Source organism: Pseudophryne corroboree, assembly GCF_028390025.1.
Source record: "Pseudophryne corroboree isolate aPseCor3 chromosome 3 unlocalized genomic scaffold, aPseCor3.hap2 SUPER_3_unloc_74, whole genome shotgun sequence".
Taxonomy (NCBI): Eukaryota; Metazoa; Chordata; class Amphibia; order Anura; family Myobatrachidae; genus Pseudophryne; species Pseudophryne corroboree.
In genome coordinates this window covers 485,603-507,961 of record NW_026967568.1, presented here as the reverse complement: position 1 = coordinate 507,961, position 22,359 = coordinate 485,603, and the positions used below count along the sequence as shown (strand labels likewise).

Genomic DNA, 22,359 nt, shown 5'->3' with positions numbered 1-22,359 from the left:
ATAGCTCTAAACTAAACCAACATATGGCCATAAAGAACAAATAATTACTCTTTGGCAACTTGGTTGGTGGTGCTCCCAGAGATAGTTCAGTAAACTGGTCTAAGGGAAGTGTATGGTTCCTGTATAGTACAGGAGCCAAAAGAAAAAGGAGAAAGACTAGATGTCTTTTCTGGGGCACACTTTTATTGATGAGTAATGGTTATTCATAAAAATTAACTTTTATTAGAAGTCCTCTAAAAAAATGGCTATGAGGCAAAAAACTGATATGGGTTTAATTGATATGCAATTGTCATAGAATGATACCTATCCCAAAATATAAATAATTGATTGGTTGGGGTTAGATAATATAAGTCAAAATAGCTCCGTTATGCGAAAATATATGTGTGTCTCCAATATTGAAAAGGATAACTCCTATCAATAATATAATTTTATTGATTTCTTCTTCCAAATAATAGTAAAATACAATAAGCTGGTAAGGATACCAATATAATGGAAGAAAGGAAAGGTTCTCAAATCTAAAATCTAAAATCTAATAAGCCGGGCTCCACAATTATAATTGGTAATATATCAATAGATGATTTGTCACAGAATAATGCTTTAGTTCCAGGTTCTGTGTCCTGCATTCGGTTATAACTACCTGCAGTACCAAGTATTCCCTGGTGGTCTCCCAACCAGGTACTGACCTGGCCCACAGTGCTTGGCTTCCAAGATCAGACGAGGTTGGGCATACTCAGTGTGGTTTGACCGCAGGTGGGTATATCCTGCTTGGATGGTACCTGGAACCAAGTTTTTGATTCTGAGAGATCCCAAAGTATTTTGATGAAATAGCTGGTTATTCTTAGGTCCAAACCACGGCAGTATCTGTTGTTTCCAGAGGGTTTCCTCAATCCAGAGGCTTGCACGGCCCCCTGGACTGAACTTCAAAAAAAGAGTCTTTTTGTTGTGTTTACTGTGGGTTTCCACGGTCAAGAGGCTTGCACTGCCCTCTGGACTGAAATTCAAAAAAGAGTCTTTTTTGGGGGGTGTATTTGACTGCGGGCTAATACGGTTATTAACTGAAATGTATAAGAGTATATATAGACTCTCCTGGTATGACCCTCGGTACTGGGTAAAGGTGTAACTGGTAAGAGAATTTAGGGAATCAGGTCTGTGTTAAACATCACTTCTGCTTTTTTGTCATCTGTCTGAACATCGAATGACAAAATGAGGGGGTGGTGAGAAACGACACTGAGACCGAAGGAAGGTAGAGGGACTCTTCTACTGTCCCGTCTTGTAACAAAATGGTGCTCTGTTTACATAATGCATTGCAGAGCCACCCAGATTGTTTAGGCGGAATGAGAGGGAGTGCCAGAAATAAAATCTGAGTGAGTGAGTCAAAAAATATATATATATCTATTCCTGGATCAGTGAGGATTCCTATGCTTATAATTAGTCATGCATTTAATCAACACTGTAATGTTGGATCAGTGAAGATTCCTATATTTGTTCATGCATATGATCCTTACTTTAAGCAGAATAAAGCAATTATGTGTGTTCAGTCGGATAATGGATTGACGGCTACACAATTCAGTTTACAAAAAGAAGGAAGTAAAAAAACATATAAAGGGTAAAAGAAATACCTGAAAACTCAATTATTGGGATAAATCAAAAAAGAGGGAGTTATTATAATGTAATATCTGAAAAGATGTAAGTGTTCCTGTTGTGGTACATAAGTAAATAAATAACCGCAGGATCACAGAACCTTTTTATGGAACCAAGTATTACTTTAAATAAGTGTGAAAAAAATGCATTGAAAAAATGATGAAAAAATGAGTCCCAGACCTCTATGCGGCTTCCTGTGTTGTCTAGTGTATACCTGTTAAGGTCACGTATTCACGATCTTTAGTCCAGTGAAGACCACAGAAAGAGAAAGTGTCCTGTATCTTACTGTTTGATGGAGGGGTAAGATACCCCCCTTAATCTTTGGAAGCCGCTGCTAGGGGTCCGTGGTGGAGAGTGAGCCCGGCAGGGAGACGGGGGCGTCCGCGGCCCGCTGACCAGAAGTTCGGAGCGCCGGAACCGGAAGTGGACGTACGTTTCGCTATGGAGAGCTTGTTCACCAATTGCCTGGCTTTTTATTACAGTGTGTACCGCCCCCTATGTGTGTGTACCGCCCCCTATGTGTGTATAGCGCCGCCTATGTGTATACTGCCCCCTATGTGTGTGTACTGCCCCCTATATGTGTATACCGCCCCCAAAGTGTGTATACATCCCCCTATGTGTGTATACCGCCCCCTATGTCTGTATACCGCCCCCTATGTGAACCCAACCTTGTATCACCAGTGACATCAGTGTGTGCAGTGCTGTGTGTGTATGACACTGGTAATATACTCTCCATGCACCACACACTGCAGCACATACACCCCTGCCCGGCAGGAGACAGGGATGAGACAGGAGAGGGGGCGGCGGCCATTACCTGGAGAAGGAGGCGGCAGCAGAGGAGACTGGGGGCGGAGCTCTGTGTTCAGGAAGTGGCGGGGCACTGTTTCCGGGTCACCATCTGCATAGCGCATGGGATTATGGGTAGGGACAGCCGCAGTCACTAAGCAACCAGGAGCAGCCCCGCCCAGTCTCCCGACACAGGCAGCAGATACTCATCATCCAGCCCCTCCCATTCTACCCGCCATTGATTTGAGCGTCCCGTCACTCATCATGACGTGTTGGGAGGGAGAGGGGGCTGGACTGTGAGCAATGAGCGGGAGAAAGGTGACTGAGTGACTGGACCCTGCGACCAATAGCTAGAGACAGGGGCGGGGCTGGCTGAGTGACGGGATGCTGCAGCCTATGAGAGAGTGGGCCGGGCTGGTGGCTGATCCCATGCGCTGTGCAGGTGGCAGGTGTGGGCGGGGACTGGGCTGCTGCAAATAGGAGGGATAGGGGGCGGGGACTGTGCTGCTGCGTATGGGGGAAGAGGGGGTGGGGCTGTGACGTATGGGAGGAAGAGGGGGTGGGGCTGTGACATATGGGAGGAAGAGGGGCGGGGCTGTGACGTATGGGAGGAAGAGGGGGCGGGGCTGCAGCGTATGGGAGGAAGAGGAGGCGGGGCTGCGGCGTATGGGAGGGTGAGGGTAGTGATGGGAAATCTAGTTCTCTCAGAAGATTAGTTCATGTAGTTCATCCTGTCACTCACTGACTCTGAGACCGGAGGAGTGATTGGATATAGAACTAGTCTAGACTATTACACATAGAGGAGGTATTTCTAACACTAGCTCATTGTAGGAGTAAATGATCAGATGTGTGTAATATGTCAGATTGTTTTATATGTAAGAAAAGCAATAAGTTATATAACAACCTTATAGTGACATACGTATCTCTGCCATATTACTCCCATTGGTGGTACTCCTTTTTACTTCATAATATGCAAGTGACCCAAATTCAGAGTAACCTCATAAGTCACTTTTTCCGCTTTTAAAATACAATAATTAAAGAAAAAAGTCCCTTTGCCCCAATGTAACAGACCTTAGAGAGAGATAAAGTGGAGATGTTGTAAAGTAACCAATCAGCTTCTGTCATTTATCTTCAACAGTATATAAAGTGACAGAAGCTGATTGGTTGCTAGGGGCAACTGCTCCACTTTATGTTACTTGAAGGGGCATAGTACATATCCCCCTGTGTCTTGTGTGGGGTAATCAGACCCTACAGGGACTCAGCACTGTGTCTGTAGCTGATTGGGAGTGTAGCTTGTCACCTAATATACTGGGGGAATGAATCATGGCTATATGCAGCTCAGTATCAGCTCCATACAATGCATATGCCTGAGCACAGCAGTGCCACACATGGTAGCTTAGAGGTACTGCACTGACTCGTATGGCTGTATGAGTCACTGAGTCAGAGATCTGATCAGTGATCTGTAATGAACTACTGAACTACTTGCAAGGAGTCGTCAGGACAATGTAACTCAATCAGCTCCACAGAGTGAGTCCACTCCATGTCTGAGCACAGCAGTGACCCCTGTGGCAGCAGAGATGTACTGACTCATGAGTATTGCTGAGTGAGAGCTGAATAACAACAGTGCTGCTGCAGCTGCACCTACACAACACCCAGCAGAAGGTTTAGCACAGCAGTATGCACAGAAGCCAGTAGTACCAGAAGTAGCAGCAAGTGTTTGGATATCTGGACATTGAGTATATCACAGAAAGGTGAGCAGCATGACCACACATGCTCACTCACAGACACACATAGACTTTGGCTAGGCAATGCAGATGCTATTTGTTTAGGGTGTGGTATTGAAAGTCGACAGTGTCTAGGTCGACCACCATTGGTCGACAGTAACTAGGTCGACAGGGTGTCTAGGTCGACAGGGTCTTTAGGTCGACATGTTCTAGGTCTGCAGATCAAAAGGTCGACATGAGTTTTGAATGTTATTTTGGTGTCGTTTTGTTCGCTCGGCACAGATTACCGTTCCAACCGTAGTCCACATGGATCGTTAAGTATGAAAAGGTTAACAAAAAAAGAATAAAATTGTGAAAACCTCATGTCGACCCAAAGACCCTGTCGATCTAGACACCCTGTCGACCTAGTCACTGTCGACCAATAGTGGTCGACCTAGACATTGTCGACCTAGTTACTGTCGACTTTCAGTCCGGATCCCATCTTTTTATTAGATCTGTATTGCTGGGCTGTATTGTACTTTTACCTTTCATTTTACAGCATCAGATTCAGGAAGTGAAAATCCAGTGAGTGAATGAGACATTGAGTAGCCTAATGCAGCTGCTGGCTCTATTGTGTCTGACTCCTCCTTCCTGATGAACTAATCTTTGCCAAAGCTGTGAACTGAACGAACTAGTTCACTTTGAAGATTAGTTCATTTTGAACTAATCATTCATGAACTACCCATCACTAGAGAGGGACAGAGGGCGGAGCTGGGTCTAACAGTGACTGGAGCTGCGGCCTATGGGCAGCGAGTGGGCGGGGCAGCTCCTGGTTGCTGAGTTGCCGTGGTAGTCACTACCCATAATCCCATGCGTTATGCTGACGATGGCTCGGAAATACCGCCCCGCCCACTTCCGGTACATATTCCTCCATCCAGGGTGTGACCTCCTGCCCCCTCATCCTCCAGGTAATGTCCACTAATCCCACCTGTACCCTGTCCCAACCTCTCCTAATACCCCCTCTCCTGCCCCCAACCTCTCCTAATACCCCCTCTCCTGCCCCCAATCTCTCCCAATCGCCCCTCCTGCCCCAAGCCTCTCCTAATACCCCTTCTCCTGCCCCAACCTCTCCTAATACCCCCTCTCCTGCCCCATCCTCTCCTAATACCCCCTCTCCGGGCCCCAAGCCTCTCCTAATACCCCCACTCCTGCCCCATCCTCTCCTAATACCCCCTCTCCTGCCCCAACCTCTCCTAATACCCCTTCTCCTGCACCCAACCTCTCCTAATACCCAATCTCCTGCCCCTATATTCTCCTAATACTCCCTCTCCTGCCCCCATCCTCTCCTAATACCCCCTCTCCTCTCCTAGTACCCCTCTCCAGTCCCCAACCGCTCCTAATACCCAATCTCCTGCCCCTACATTCTCCTAAAACCCCCTCTCCTGTCCCCAACCTCTCCTAATACCCCGTCTCCTGCCACCAACCTCTCCTGCCCCCATCTCTCCCAATCCCCCCTCTCCTGCCCCAAGCCTCTCCTAATACCTCCTCTCCTGCCCCATCCTCTCCTAATGCCCCCTCTCCTGCCCCAACTTCACCTAATACCCCCTCTCCTGCCCCAACTTCACCTAATACCCCCTCTCCTGCCCCAACTTCACCTAATACCCCCTCTACTACCCCAACCTCACCTAATACCCCCTCTACTGCCCCAACCTCACCTAATACCCCCTCTACTGTCCCAACCTCTCCTAATACACCATCTCATGCCCCTATCCTCTCCTAATACCCCCTCTCCTGCCCCCATCCTCTCCTGACCCTATCCTCTCCTAATACCCCATCTCCTGCCCCTATCCTCTCCTAATACCCCCTCTCCTGCCCCTATCCTCTCTTAATACCCCCTCTACTGTCCCCAACCTCTCCTAATACCCAATCTCCTGCCCCTACATTCTCCTAATACCCCCTCACCTGCCCCCAACCTCACCTAATACCCCCTCACCTGCCTCCAACCTCTCCTAATACCCCCTCTCCTTCCCCCAACTTCTCCTAATACCCCCTCTCCTGCCCCCATCCTCTCCTAATACCCCCTCTCCTGCCCCCAACCTCTCCTAATATCCCCTCTCCTGCCCCCAACCTCTCCTAATATCCCCTCTCCTGCCCCCAAGCTCTCCTAATACCCAATCTCCTGCTCCCAACCTCTCCTAATACCCAATCTCCTGCCCCTACATTCTCCTAATACCCCCTCTTCTGCTCCCAACCTTTCCTAATACCCCCTCTCATGCCCCTACATTCTCCTAATACCTCCTCTCCTGCCCCCAACCTCTCCTAATATCCCTCTCCTGCCCCTGACACTCTCCTAATACCCCCTCTCCTGCTCCTATCCTCTCATGATACCCCCTTATATGCTGCCCCTTAGAATTCTCCTAATGTCACCTCACCTGCTGCCCCTGACATTCTCCTAATGCCCCCTCACCTGCTGCCCCTGACATTCTCCTAATGCCCCCTCACCTGCTGCCTCTGACATTCTCCTAATGCTCCCTCACCTGCTGCTCCTCCACTTTCTACTAATGCCCCCTCTCCTGCTGCCTCTGACATTCTCCTAATGCCCCCTCACCTGCTGCCCCTGACATTCTCCTAATGCCCCCTCACCTGCTGCCCCTGGCATTCTCCTAATGCCCCCTCACCTGCTGCCCCTGGCATTCTCCTAATGCCCCCTCACCTGGTGCCCCTGGCATTCTCCAAATGCCCCCTCACCTGGTGCCCCTGGCATTCTCCTAATGCCCCCTCACCTGCTGCCCTCTGCATTCTCCTTATGCCCCCTCACCTGCTGTCCGTCTGTCATCTGCTGCCCCTGACATTCTCCTAATGCCATCTCGCCTGCTTGCCCTGTCTATCACCTGGTGCCCCTGACATTCTTTTAATACCCCCCCATGCTTCCTCTGACATTCTCCTAATGTCCCCTTACCTGCTGCCCCATATCTGTCCCTGCTGCCTTTCTGACCTGCCGCTCCCTGTCATTCTCCTGTTGCCCCTTCACCTATCTCCTACCACACCCCAGTCTTCTGCCACCAAAGCCATTTCTAGGGCTAGGCGATTTGTGCAATCGCACGGGGCGAATGCGGCTGCGGTCACTTTGAGACAGTATTCCATGTCTGGTTTCCGCATGGAATAATGTTGAAAGTGTCCCACCCAAAATGGCCACCGCCTCAGAGGAGACACTTCTGACGGTAGCTAGAGGAGATGGCAACTATTTTTGGAGGGACATTTAAAAGACTGGCAGACGCGAACAGCATCCCCACCTGTCTCTACTGCCGCTCTCATCCTCTAGATAATGGCTGCCGCTTCCCTTCCCCACCTGTCTCTCCTGCCGTCACCCTCCTCCATTTCCTGCCGCTCTCATCCTCCAGGTGATGGCTGCCGTATCCCATCTCACCCTGCAACCCCCCTTACCTGTGGCCTACTGCCACCACTTTCTGCTGCCCCCTACCTGTCCCTTCCCAGTCTCCAGCCGCTCCCCACCTGTCTACTGTTGACCCCCTCACCTGCTGACCATTGTCTCCTACCCCCCCCCCCCCCCACACACATGCAGCCCCCTGCCTGTCATTACCCCGTCTCTAATGCAACCCCTCCTCACCTACCGGATCCCCCCATCCTACCACCTCAACTGCTGCCACCTGTCTTCTACAACCACCCTTTCCTGCTATCACCAGTCTGTTTCCCACTGACCCTACACCTGCCATCCCGTCTGCCCCTGCTGCCCCCTCACCTTCCGACAGCCTGTCTCCTGCTGCCCTCCTTCTTGAGGTGAGGGGATCTGTGAGCGTCACAGTGACATCACTTATATCTATAGTAATAATACAGGGACATGACTGGGGAGGTAAGGAGATCTAGGAGTGTATGCAATGATATTTGGTGTCTCCCGCATTTCACAGGAATACACAGTAGTGAAGAAGACGCCCAGCTATCCCAACGTGTCAGGAGGACATAGGAGGACCCAGAGCCCCATCCCGGTGCCTCCACCTCACTCACTGATACATGAGGGAGACAATGACCAGAAGATCCTGGAACTCACCAACAAGATCATTCAGCTGCTGACTGGAGAGGTGACTGCTGGGAATGGGACATTATACAGTAACACCAGGGGATGTGTCTGGGTGATGACTGGAGAGGTGACTGCTGGGAATGGGGCATTTTACAGTAACACCAGGGGATGTGTCTGGGTGATGACTGGAGAGGTGACAGCTGGGAATGGGGCATTATACAGTAACACCAGGGGATATGTCTGGGTGATGACAGGAGAGGTGACTGCTTGGAATGGGACATTATACAGTAACACCAGGGGATGTGTCTGGGTGGTGACTGGAGAGGGAACTGCTGGGAATGAGACATTATACAGTAACATCGGGGGACAGGTCTGGGTGATGACCGGAGAGGTGACTGCTGGGAATGGGACATTATACAGTAACACCAGGGGACGTGTCTGGGTGATGACTGGAGAGGTGACTGCTGGGAATGGGACATTATACAGTAACATCGGGGGACAGGTCTGGGTGATGACCGGAGAGGTGACTGCTGGGAATGGGACATTATACAGTAACACCAGGGGACGTGTCTGGGTGATGACTGGAGAGGTGACTGCTGGGAATGGTACATTATACAGTAACACCAGGGGATGTGTCTGAGTGATGACTGGAGAGGTGACTGCTGGGAATGGGGCATTATACAGTAACACCAGGGGACGTGTCTGGGTGGTGACTGGAGAGGTGACTGCCGGGAATGGGGCATTATACAGTAACACCAGGGGATGTGTCTGGGAGATGTGACTGCTGGGAATGGGAAATTATGCAGTAACACCAGGGGATGTGTCTGGGTGATGACTGGAGAGGTGACTGCTGGGAATGGGGCATTATACAGTAACACCAGCGGATGTGTCTGGATGATGACTGGAGAGGTGACTGCTGGGAATGGGACATTATACAGTAACACCAGGGGACGTGTCTGGATGATGACTGGAGAGGTGACTGCTGGGAATGGGACATTATACAGTAACACCGGGTGATGCGTCTGGGTGATGACTGGAGAGGTGACTGCTGTGAATGGGGCATTATACAGTAACACCGGGGGATGTGTCTGGGTGATGACTGGAGAGGTGACTGCTGTGAATGGGGCATTATACAGTAACACCGGGGGATGTGTCTGGGTGATGACTGGAGAGGTGACTTCTGGGAATGGGGCATTATACAGTAACACCAGGGGATGTGCTTGGGTGATGACTGGAGAGGTGACTGCTGGGAGTGGGGCATTATACAGTAACACCAGGGGATGTGTCTGGATGATGACTGGAGAGGTGACTGCTAGGATTGGGACATTATACAGTAACACCAGGGGATGTGTCTGGGTGATGACTGGAGAGGTGAATGTTGGGAATGGGACATTATACAGTAACACCAGGGGATGTGTCTGGGTGATGACTGGAGAGGTGACTGCTGGGAATGGTACATTATACAGTAACACCAGGGAACGTGTCTGGGTGATGACTGGAGAGATGACTGCTGGGAATGGGACATTATACAGTAACACCAGGGGATGTGTCTGGGTGGTGACTGGAGAGGTGACTGCTGGGAATGGGACATTATACAGTAACACCAGGGGACGTGTCTGGGTGATGACTGGAGAGGTGACTGCTGGGAATTGGGACATTATACAGTAACACCAGGGGAACGTGTCTGAGTGATGACTGGAGAGGTGACTGCTGGGAATGGGGCATTATACAGTAACACCAGGGAATGTATCTGGGTGATGACTGGAGAGGTGACTGCTGGGAATGGGACATTATACAGTAACACCAGGGGATGTGTCCGGGTAATGACTGTATCACTGTGTGTGTCAGGTGTCTATAAGGTGTCAGGATGTCACTGTCTATGTCTCCATGCAGGAGGGGGAGTATATAGAGGAACACAGGGGTCTGTACAAGGACGTGATGATGGAGAATCACCGGCCCCTCACATCACTGGGTAAGAGGAGACTGTCATGTATTGTACAGGGGAGAGCAGGTATGGGGGCCCCTATATACACACATCACCTGATAATCACCTATATACACTGTACTAAGTCACTATGTGTCTCCTACAGATGGGCCCAGTAACAGAGATACCCCAGAGAGATGTCCCCGTCCTCTGTATTCCCGGGATTGTACAGAGGAGAATCACAGGATCCCACAGGAGGATCAGGTAGGTGGGATTTAGGGTCTCATCCAATATACCAAAGTGATTGTCACTAGCAGTAGTGGGGGGAGACAGGGCAGTGGCAGTAGTGGGGAAAGACAGGGTGGGTAGCAGCAGTGGGGGGAGACAGGGCGAATGGCATTAGTGGAGGGAGGCAGGGCGGAGGATCAGGTAGGTGGGATTTAGGGTCTCACCCAAAAGTGACTGTCACTATATGATGTGTAGAGGAGCTGTGTGTATTATACACTGATATTATACTGTTTCACCTCAGTTTAATCTGACTGTATGCAAATGCCATTATAGTCTTTTTTGTTGTTGTTTTTTTTCTCTTGTGTCCTAGAGGATGCTGGGGTCCATATTAGTACCATGGGGTATAGACGGGTCCACCAGGAGCCATTGGCACTTTAAGAGTTTAATAGTGTGGGCTGGCTCCTCCCTCTATGCCCCACCTACCAGACTCAGTTTAGAAAATGTGCCCGGAGGAGCCGGTCACAGCTAGGGGACGGAGCTCTCCTGAGTTCTCTTAGGAAAAGTGTATTTTCTTTATTTCAGAGTTTATTTTTATACAGGGAGGCTGCTGGTGACAGGTCAGGCTCTCTTTGGGGAGGCGCTGGATGCGTGGATTACCACGGCTACCGCGGGTAAGTCTCCTTTTCTCCCCTCAGTTGCACCGGCTACGAAGAAACCTTTCTCGTATGTCCTAGAGCAGGCATTCCCAACCACGGTCCTCAAGGCACACCAACAGTGCAGGTTTTAGTGATATCCAGGCTACAGCACAGATGGTTAAATCAAAATAACTGAGCTACTAATTAAGTCACTTGTGCTGAAGCCTGGATATCACTAAAACCTGCACTGTTGGTGTGCCTCGAGGACCGTGGTTGGGAATGCCTGTCCTAGAGGATGCTGGGGTCAGCAAAAGAACCATGGGGTGTAGACGGGATCCGCAGGAGACATGGGCACTTTAAGACTTTTAAGGGGCATGACCTGGCTCCTTCCTCTGTATCCCTCTCCAGACTCAGTTTAGAATTGTGCCCAGTGAGACTGGATGCACTCCAGGGGAGCTCTACTTAGTTTCTCTGAAAAGACTTATGTTAGGTTTTTATGTTCAGGGAGGACTGCTGGCAACAGGCTCCCTGCTTCGTGGGACCTAGGGGAGAGAAGCAGAATCTCTTCCGTATAAGGGTGGTGTGTTTGGTGACGGCCTCACTGATTTAGACTCTACGGCTACCGCGGGTAAGTCGTCCTTTTTACCTAATGTTCCAACAAAAAAAAACACACCACTATTAAATGCAGTCCTTTCGGCCCAATAAATACAGGAGAGGCCGAGGTTCCTCCTTCCTTGCTACTAGAGGTAGGGAAAGAGGTAAACGAGCACCCGCCTCATCGAGTTCCCAGGAGCAGAAGTCCTCCCTGGCTTCTGCCAAATCCACCGCATGATGCTGGGACTCCCATAAGGGAGCCCGCACCGGTGGGGGCACGTCTAAAGCTCTTCAGTCAGTTCTGGTTTCGCTCAGGCCTGGACCCGTGGGTTTTACAAATAGTGTCCCAAGGGTTCAAACTAGAGTTTCAAGACTTCCCCCTCGCCGTTTTTTTTTTTTTTCAAATCGGCCTTACCAGCTTCTCTTCTAGACAGGGAGGTGGTCTGCGGCGCGATACAAAAGTTGTATCAAAACCAGGTTGTGATCCCGGTTCCCCTGTCACAACAGGGAGAAGGCTTTTATTCAAGCCTATTCGTGGTCCTGAAGCCGGACGGTTCGGTCAGACCGATCCTAAACCTAAACTCTCTCAATTTCTACCTGAAGAAATTCAAGATGGAGTCTCTCCGAGTGGTGATCTCCAGTCTGGAGGAAGGGGATTTTATGGTGTCGTTGGACATAAAGGATGCCTACTTGCATGTTCCCATTTATCCTCCACATCAGGCTTACCTGAGGTTTGCAATTCAGGATTGTCATTACCAATTCCAGCCGTTGCCGTTTGGTCTGTCCACGGCTCCGAGGATTTTCACCAAGGTGATGCTGGAAATTATGTTTCTCCTCCGCAAGCAAGGAGTCACAATTATCCCGTACTTGGACGATCTCCTGATAAAGGCGAGATCAAGGGATCAGTTGGTACAGAACATTGCACTATCCCTGACAGTGCTTCAACAACATGGTTGAAGCACAGTTAATTTCCGACAACTTGGTTGGCGTTTTTGGGAATGATACTGGACACAGACCTGCAGAGTTTTTCTTCCAGTGGAAAAGGCTCTGGAGATTCAGGGTCTGGTCAAACTCATACTGAAACCAGCAACAGTCTCCATCCATCAATGCATTCGGTTGCTGGGGAAGATGGTTGCGGCCTACGAGGCCATTCGATTTGATAGGTTCCATGCCAGAGTTTTTCAGTGGGACCTGTTGGACAAGTGGTCCGGATCCCACTTCCACATGCACCGGAGGATAATCCTGTCTTCCAAGACCAGAATCTCACTCCTGTGGTGGCTGCACAGCTCTCACCTCCTAGAGGGGCGCAGGTTCGGGACCCAGGACTGGATCCTAGTGACCACGGATGCAAGTCTCCGAGGTTGGGGGGCAGTCACATAAGGGGAAAACTTCCAAGGAAAATGGTGAAGTCAAGAAACTTGTCTCCACATCAACGTTCTGGAGTTAAGAGCCATTTACAACGGCCTTCTACAAGCGGAACGTCTTCTTCGCACTCTGCCCGTACTGATTAAATCGGACAATGTCACAGCAGTAGCATACATAAACCGCCAGGGCAGAACAAAAAGCAGAGCGGCGATGGCAGAAGCCACAAAGATTCTCCGCTGGGCGGAAAAGCATACAAGCGCTCTATCAGCAATATTAATTCCAGGAGTGGACAGCTGGGAAGCAGACTTCCTCAGCAGACACTGTCTCCATCCAGGAGAGTGGGGCCTCCATCAAAAGGTCTTCACAGAAGTGACAAGTCTTTGGGGGGTTCCCCATATAGACATGATGGCGTCTCGTCTCAACTAGAAGCTTCAGAGGTATTGGTCCAGGGACCCTCAAGCAACAACAGTGGATGCACTGGTGACACCGTGGGTGTTTCAGTCGGTGTATGTATTCCCTCCACTTCCTCTCATTCCAAAAGTTCTAAAGATCTTGTGAAGAACAAAAGTTCGAGCAGTCCTCGTGGTCTCAGACTGGCCAAGGAGGATTTGGTACCCGGATCTTCGGGCATTACTCGTAGAAGATCCCTGGCCTCTTCCTCTCCGCGAGGACCTGTTGCAGCAAGGGCCGTGCGTGTATCATGACTTACAGCGGCTACGTTTGACGGCATGACGGTTGAACGCCTGATCCTAGCTCGCAAGGGTATTCCCAGCGAGGTTATTCCCACTCTTATTCAGGCCAGAAAAGGAGTTACGTCGAAACGTTACCACCGTATTTGGAGAAAATATGTTTCTTGGTGTGAATCCAAGAAGGCTCCTCGGGGGAATTTCAGCAGGGGCGTTTTTTCCATTTTCTGCAAACAGGTGTGGATGCGGGCCTAAAATTGGTCTCGATTAAGGTTCAGATTTCAGCCTTATCGGTTTTCTTTCAAAAACAATTGGCCTCCCTTCCGGAAGTTCAGACTTTCGTGAAGGGTGTGTTACACATCCAACCTCCATTTGTGGCACCATGGGACCTTAATGTGGTGTTGCAGTTCCTTCAATCACGTTGGTTTGAACCCTTAGGGAAGGTGGAATTGAAATTCCTCACTTGGAAAGTGGTCATCCTGTTGGCCTTGGCATCCGCGAGGCGGGTGTCTGAGCGGCCTTGTCTCACAAGAGCCCTTATCTGATCTTTCATGAAGATAGAGCAGAGTTGAAAACTTGTCAACATTTTCTGCCGAAAGTGGTTTAATCTTTCCACATGAACCAACCGATTGTGGTGCATGTGGCTACTGACTCTTTGGTTGAATCAAAGTCTCTGCATGTGGTCAGAGCTTTGAAAATGTATGTCGCCAGAACTGCTCCGATTAGGAAAACAGAGGCTCTGTTTGTCCTGTATGCTCCCAACAAGATCGGGTGTCCTGCTTCCAAGCAGGCTATTGCACGCTGGATCTATAATACGATTCAGCAGGCTCATTCCACGGCAGGATTGCTGTTACCAAAATCGGTGAAGGCCCACTCTACTAGAAAGGTGGGTTCGTCCTGGGCGGCTGCCCGGGGAGTCTCGGCATTGCAACTTTGCCGAGCTGCTACTTGGTCCGGGTCAAATACGTTGGCTAAGTTTTACAAGTTTGATACCTTGGCCGATGATGACCTCAAGTTTGGTCAATTGGTGCTGCAGAGTCGTCCGCACTTTCCCGCCCGGTTTTACAGCTTTAGTATAACCCCATGGTTCTTTTGGTGACCCCAGCATCCTCTAGGATATATGAGAAAATAGGATTTTGATACCCACCCGTAAATCCTTTTCTCGTAGTCCGTAGAGGATGCTCGGCGCCTGTCCCAGTGCGGACTGTATCTGCGGTATTAGTTGTGGTTACACACTAGTTGTGTTTCACTTCTGTTCAGCATGTTGCTGAATTTTGTCCATGTCCGTTGACATGTTCAGTTGAATGTCATGTTGTACGGCATGCTTAAGGCGTGAGCTGGTATGATGCTCACCATGGTTTAATAATTATTTTCCTCGAAATGTCCGTCTCTCTGGGCACAGTTCCTATACTGAGTCTGCAGGAGGGATATAGAGGGAGGAGCCAGGCCACGCCCCTTAAAAGTCTTAAAGTGCCCATGTCTCCTGCGGATCCCGTCTATACCCCATGGTTATTTTGGTGACCTCAGCATCGTCTACAGACTAAGAGAAAAGGATTTACCGGTAGGTATCAAAATCCTATTTTCTCTAACGTCCTAGTGGATGCTGGGACTTCCTTAAGGACCATGGGGAATAGCGGCTCCGCAGGAGACTGGGCACAAAGTAAAAGCTTTAGGACTAGCTGGTGTGCACTGGCTCCTCCCCCTATGACCCTCCTCCAAGCCTCAGTTAAGATTTTGTGCCCGGCCGAGAAGGGTGCAATCTAGGTGGCTCTCCTGAGCTGCTTAGAAGTAAAAGTTTATTTAGGTTTTTTATTTTCAGTGAGTCCTGCTGGCAACCGGCTCACTGCATCGAGGGACTAAGGGGAGAAGAAGCGAACTCACCTGCGTGCAGAGTGGATTGGGCTTCTTAGGCTACTGGACATTAGCTCCAGAGGGACGATCACAGGTTCAGCCTGGATGGGTCCCGGAGCCGCGCCGCCGGCCCCCTTACAGAGCCAGAAGAACGAAGAGGTCCGGAGAAAGCGGCGGCAGAAGACGTTCCTGTCTTCAGGATAAGGTAGCGCACAGCACCGCAGCTGTGCGCCATTGCTCTCAGCACACTTCACACTCCGGTCACTGAGGGTGCAGGGCGCTGGGGGGGGAGCGCCCTGAGACGCAATAAAACCTGAAAAATACCTTATGTGGCAAAAGTAATACATCACATATAGTCCCTGGGCTATATGGATGTATTTAACCCCTGCCAGTTTTCCACAGAAAAAGCGGGAGAAAGGCCGCCGTGAAGGGGGCGGAGCCTATCTCCTCAGCACACAAGCGCCATTTTCCCTCACAGCTCCGCTGGAAGGACAGCTCCCTGACTCTCCCTGCAGTACACTACGGTAACAGGGTGAAAACAAGAGAGGGGGGAGCACTATTTGGCAAAACATAACAATATAAGCAGCTATTAAGGGAGTAACACTTAGATAAGGTTATCCCTGTACATATATAGCGCTCTGGTGTGTGCTGGCAAATCTCCCTCTGTCTCCCCAAAGGGCTAGTGGGGTCCTGTCCTCTTTCAGAGCATTCCCTGTGTGTGTGCTGGGTGTCGGTACCATTGTGTCGACATGTATGAGGAGGAAAATGATGTGGAAGCAGAGCAATTGCCTGTGTTAGTGATGTCACCCCCTAGGGAGTCGACACCTGACTGGATGGTGGTGTTTAAAGAATTACGTGACAATGTCAGCACTTTGCAAAAAACCGTTGACGATATGAGACAGCCGGCAAATCAATTAGTGCCTGTCCAGGCGTCTCAGACACCGTCAGGGGCGCTAAAACGCCCACTACCTCAGGTGGTCGACACAGACCCGGACATGGATACTGAGTCCAGTGTCGACGGTGAGGAAACGAACGTAATGTCCAGTAGGGCCACACGTTACATGATCACGGCTATGAAGGAGGTGTTGAATATTTCTGACACTACAAGTACCACAAAAAGAGGTATTATGTGGGGTGTGAAAAAACTGCCGGTGGTTTTTCCTGAGTCAGATTAATTAAATGAGGTGTGTGATAAAGCGTGGGTTTCCCCCGATAAAAAACTGCTAATTTCTAATAAATTATTGGCACTATATCCTTTCCCGCCAGAGGATAGGGCGCGTTGGGAAACACCTCTTAGGGTGGATAAAGCGCTCACACGCTTATCAAAACAAGTGGCGTTACCGTCTCCAGATACGGCCGCCCTCAAGGAACCAGCTGATAGAAGGCTGGAAAATATACTTAAAAGTATATACACACATACTGGTGTTATACTGCGACCAGCGATTGCCTCAGCCTGGATGTGTAGTGCTGGGGTGGCTTGGTCAGAATCCCTGACTGAAAATATTGATACCCTGGATAGGGACACTATATTATTAACCTTAGAGCATTTAAAGGATGCTTTACTATATATACGTGATGCACAGAGGGATATTTGCACCCTGGCCTCAAGAGTAAGTGCGATGTCCATTTCTGCCAGGAGAGCATTATGGACGCGACAGTGGTCAGGGGATGCGGATTCCAAACGACATATGGAAGTATTGCCGTATAAAGGGGAGGAGTTATTTGGGGTCGGTCTATCGGACCTGGTGGCCACAGCAACTGCTGGCAAATCCACCTTTTTACCTCATGTCACTTCTCAGCAGAAAAAGACACAGTCTTTTCAAAATCAGTCCTTTCGTTCCCATAAGGGCAAGCGGGCAAAAGGCCACTCCTTTTTGCCCAGGGGCAGAGGAAGAGGGAAGAAACTGCACCAGGCAGCCCCTTCCCAGGAGCAGAAGCCCGGCCCCGCTTCTACAAAAGCTTCAGCATGACGCTGGGGCTTTACAAGCGGACTCAGGCACGGTGGGGGCCCGTCTCAAAAATTTCAGCGCGCAGTGGGCTCACTCGCAAGTGGACCCCTGGATCCTGCAAATGGTATCTCAGGGGTACAAATTGGAATTCGAGACATCTCCCCCTCGCCGGTTTCTGAAGTCTGCTCTACCATCGTCTCCCTCCGACAGGGAGGCGGTTTTGGAAGCTATTCAAAAGCTGTATTCACAGCAGGTGATAATCAAGGTACCCCTCCTACAACAGGGAAAGGGGTATTATTCCACACTGTTTGTGGTACCGAAGCCGGACGGCTCGGTGAGACCAATTTTAAATTTAAAATCCCTGAACACTTACGTAAAAAGGTTCAAATTCAAGATGGAGTCACTCAGAGCAGTGATAGCGAACCTGGAGGAAGGGGACTATATGGTATCTCTGGACATCAAGGATGCTTATCTTCATGTCCCAATTTTCCCTTCTCATCAAGGGTACCTCAGGTTTGTGGTACAGGACTGTCATTATCAGTTTCAGACGCTGCCGTTTGGATTGTCCACGGCACCCCGGGTCTTTACCAAGGTAATGGCCGAGATGATGATTCTACTTCGAAAAGAAGGCGTCTCAATTATCCCGTACTTGGACGATCTCCTGATAAGGGCAAGATCAAGAGAACAGTTAGAGGTCGGAGTAGCACTATCTCAGGTAGTGCTACGTCAGCACGGGTGGATTCTAAATATCCCAAAATCACAGCTGATTCCAACAACACGTTTACTGTTCCTAGGGATGATTCTGGACACAGTCCAGAAAAAGGTGTTTCTCGGGAAGAGAAGGCCAGGGAGTTATCCGAGTTAGTCCGGCACCTCCTAAAACCAGGCCATGTATCAGTGCATCAATGCACGAGAGTCCTGGGAAAAATGGTGGCTTCGTACGACGCGATTCCATTCGGAAGATTCCATGCAAGAACTTTTCAGTGGGATCTACTGGACAAATGGTCCGGATCGCATCTGCAGATGCATCAGCGGATAACCCTATCTCCAAGGACAAGGGTGTCTCTCCTGTGGTGGTTACAGAGTGCTCATCTTCTAGAGGGCCGCAGATTCGGCATTCAGGATTGGATGCTGGTGACCACGGATGCCAGCCTGACAGGCTGGGGAGCAGTCACACAGGGAAGAAATTTCCAGGGCTTGTGGTCAAGCATGGAAACGTCTCTTCACATAAATATCCTGGAACTAAGGGCCATTTACAATGCCCTGTGTCAGGCAAGGCCTCTGCTTCAGGGTCAACCGGTATTGATCCAGTCGGACAACATCACGACTGTCGCCCACGTAAACAGACATGGCGGCACAAGAAGCAGGAGGGCAATGGCAGAAGCTGCAAGGATTCTCCGCTGGGTGGAAAATCATGTGATAGCACTGTCAGCAGTGTTCATTCCGGGAGTGGACAACTGGGAAGCAGACTTCCTCAGCAGACACGACCTCCATCCGGGGGAGTGGGGGCTTCACCCAGAAGTCTTCCAAGTGATTGTAAACAGTTGGGAAGAACCAATGGTAGACATGATGGCGTCCCGTCTCAACAAAAAACTGGACAATTATTGCGCCAGGTCAAGGGACCCTCAGGCAATAGCGGTGGACGCTCTGGTAACACCGTGGGTGTACCAGTCGGTATACGTGTTCCCTCCTCTGCCTCTCATACCCAAGGTACTGAGAATTATAAGAAGGAGAGGAGTAAGAACTATACTCGTGGCTCCGGATTGGCCAAGAAGATCTTGGTACCCGGAACTGCAAGAGATGCTCACGGAGGAACCGTGGCCTCTACCTCTAAGAAAAGACCTGCTTCAGCAGGGTCCTTTTCTGTTCCAAGACTTACCGCGGCTGCGTTTGACGGCATGGCGGTTGAACGCCAGATTCTGAAGGAAAAAGGCATTCCAGATGAAGTTATCCCTACCCTGATCAAAGCCAGGAAGGATGTAACTGCAAAACATTATCACCGCATTTGGCGGAAGTATGTTGCGTGGTGTGAGGCCAAGAAGGCCCCTACGGAGGAATTTCAATTGGGTCGATTCCTACATTTCCTTCAAGCAGGACTGTCTATGGGCCTAAAATTGGGATCCATTAAGGTTCAGATTTCGGCCCTGTCGATCTTTTTCCAGAAAGAACTGGCTTCAGTGCCTGAAGTTCAGACGTTCGTCAAGGGGGTACTGCATATACAGCCTCCTTTTGTGCCTCCAGTGGCACCTTGGGATCTCAATGTAGTTTTGGGGTTCCTAAAATCACATTGGTTTGAGCCACTCACCACTGTGGACTTTAAATATCTCACATGGAAAGTGGTAATGCTGTTAGCCCTGGCTTCAGCCAGGCGGGTCTCAGAATTGGCGGCTTTATCTTATAAAAGCCCTTACCTAATTTTTCATTCAGACAGGGCAGAATTGAGGACTTGTCCTCAATTTCTACCTAAGGTGGTTTCAGCGTTTCACATGAACCAGCCTATTGTGGTGCCTGCGGCTACTAGGGACTTGGAGGACTCCAAGTTGCTGGACGTAGTCAGGGCCCTGAAAATATATGTTTCCAGGACGGCTGGAGTCAGAAAATCTGACTCGCTGTTTATCCTGTATGCACCCAACAAGTTGGGTGCTCCTGCGTCTAAGCAGACGATTGCTTGCTGGATTTGTAGTACAATTCAGCTTGCGCATTCTGTGGCAGGCCTGCCACAGCCAAAATCTGTTAAAGCCCATTCCACAAGGAAAGTGGGCTCATCTTGGGCGGCTGCCCGAGGGGTCTCGGCTTTACAACTTTGCCGAGCAGCTACTTGGTCAGGGGCAAACACGTTTGCTAAATTTTACAAATTCGATACCCTGGCTGAGGAGGACCTGGAGTTCTCTCATTCGGTGCTGCAGAGTCATCCGCACTCTCCCGCCCGTTTGGGAGCTTTGGTATAATCCCCATGGTCCTTAAGGAAGTCCCAGCATCCACTAGGACGTTAGAGAAAATAAGAATTTACTTACCGATAATTCTATTTCTCGTAGTCCGTAGTGGATGCTGGGCGCCCGTCCCAAGTGCGGATGGTCTGCAATACTTGTATATAGTTATTGTTACAAAAAAAATTGGGTTGTTTATAGTTGTGAGCCATCTTTTTAGAGGCTCCTAAGTTTATCATACTGTTAACTGGGTTCAGATCACAGGTTGTACGGTGTGATTGGTGTGGCTGGTATGAGTCTTACCCGGGATTCAAGATCCTTCCTTATTATGTACGCTCGTCCGGGCACAGTATCCTAACTGAGGCTTGGAGGAGGGTCATAGGGGGAGGAGCCAGTGCACACCAGCTAGTCCTAAAGTTTTTACTTTGTGCCCAGTCTCCTGCGGAGCCGCTATTCCCCATGGTCCTTAAGGAAGTCCCAGCATCCACTACGGACTACGAGAAATAGAATTATCGGTAAGTAAATTCTTATTTTTTCATCTACCACATCACAGTCCTTTTGGCCTGCGAGGCCTAGAAAGAATAAGCCTTCGAAGAACCTTCTTCAGAGGTGGCCGTGCCAAAGGAAAGAAACCTGCTCCCGCAGGTTCCCAGACCCAGAAGCCCGCTTCTGATATCCCTAAGTCCTCCGCATGACGGTGGACAGCTAGGCCTGGAGGAAGGTCAGGTGGGGGCAAGACTCCGGCAGTTCAGCCACGTCTGGGTGTCGTCTGGCCTGGACCCCAGGGTCCTGGATATAGTGTCCAGGGGGTACAGACTGGAGTTTCAAGATCCCCCGCCTCACCTTTTCTTCAGGTTGGGCTTGCCAGCCCTGCTGGCAGACAGGACAGTTCTTCTGGAGGCCATCAGAAAATTGGTGGTGTCAGAGGTCATTGTTCCGGTCCCACTTCAGCAGTGGAACAATGTCAGGTCCGGGTTTTTTGTGAATCCGTTAACCCGGGACCAACCACAGGTGTAGGTGCTGGGCTATGAAGAAAGCAGGGAGGACGAAGAAAGTTCCGCTTCATATATTTATTCAAAATAACAATTCAATAAAGAGTTAACTGACAAGTTGTTAATCATCATATTATACTGAAGTATTGCAGGAATAATATGCAAGAGAAAACTCAAAAATAAATAAAAGAAATGTTCATGGAAACATATGCAAAACAAGCTGATGAATAAATGTTGGATTGTCCAAATATAAACAAGCTTTGATGCTGAACTGCAGAATGCGATTAACTGGATAATGCAGACATGAAGAGATAACTGTAAGGATTTGCAATGGAGTTTTGAGAGTTAACTGAGAGACTGTGAAGAATTATCCTTGTTATGACAACATAGCAAATATAAACAAGCTTTGATGCTGAACTGCAGAATGTGATTAACTGGATAATGCAGACATGAAGAGATAACTGTAAGGATTTGCAATGGAGTTTTGAGAGTTAACTGAGAGACTGTGAAGAATTATCCTTGTAATGGCAACATAGCAAAAAGTACTGAATTGGGTTACTTGCGGGTTCCAGAGATCACTGTGAAACTGTACTAGAAGACAAGGTGATGAATGGGTTAAATGCAGAGTTGAACAAACGAACAGCTGAGGGAAATGAGATCCTCCAGACTTTGTAGGATAGGCAGACAGACTAGGTAACCTCATGCAAGACTCTGGGAATTCAACTGTTTCCAGTAGGTGAGCAATTAACTGACAGCACAGCGGAGAGCCGGTGGATCTTTCAGCAGTGAAGGCTGCAGACGGACCTCTGGGAACGGAGGCGATATCTGGACCACGGGAATCACACAGGAATGCTCGGAGAGAGCTCAGAGCTAGAGCACAGCGTTGATACAACAAAGCACTGGCCCAGAGTAACATAATCCCAGCCTACTTAAAGGCAGCACAAGCACGGGATTGGTTTACACCTGCCCACAGGTGTTTTCACAAGTGCTCTGTATTAGCTATTTGGTCTCCAACATGGCCACCTCCTATACAGCAGACACA

At 49.5% G+C, this 22,359-nt stretch overlaps 1 pseudogene; it reads right to left on the bottom strand.

The window, feature by feature from the left end:
- Window positions 1-634: 634 nt before the first annotated feature.
- LOC134984701 (5S ribosomal RNA) lies at window positions 635-752 on the bottom strand (annotated as a pseudogene).
- Between the last annotated feature and the right edge of the window lie 21,607 nt (window positions 753-22,359).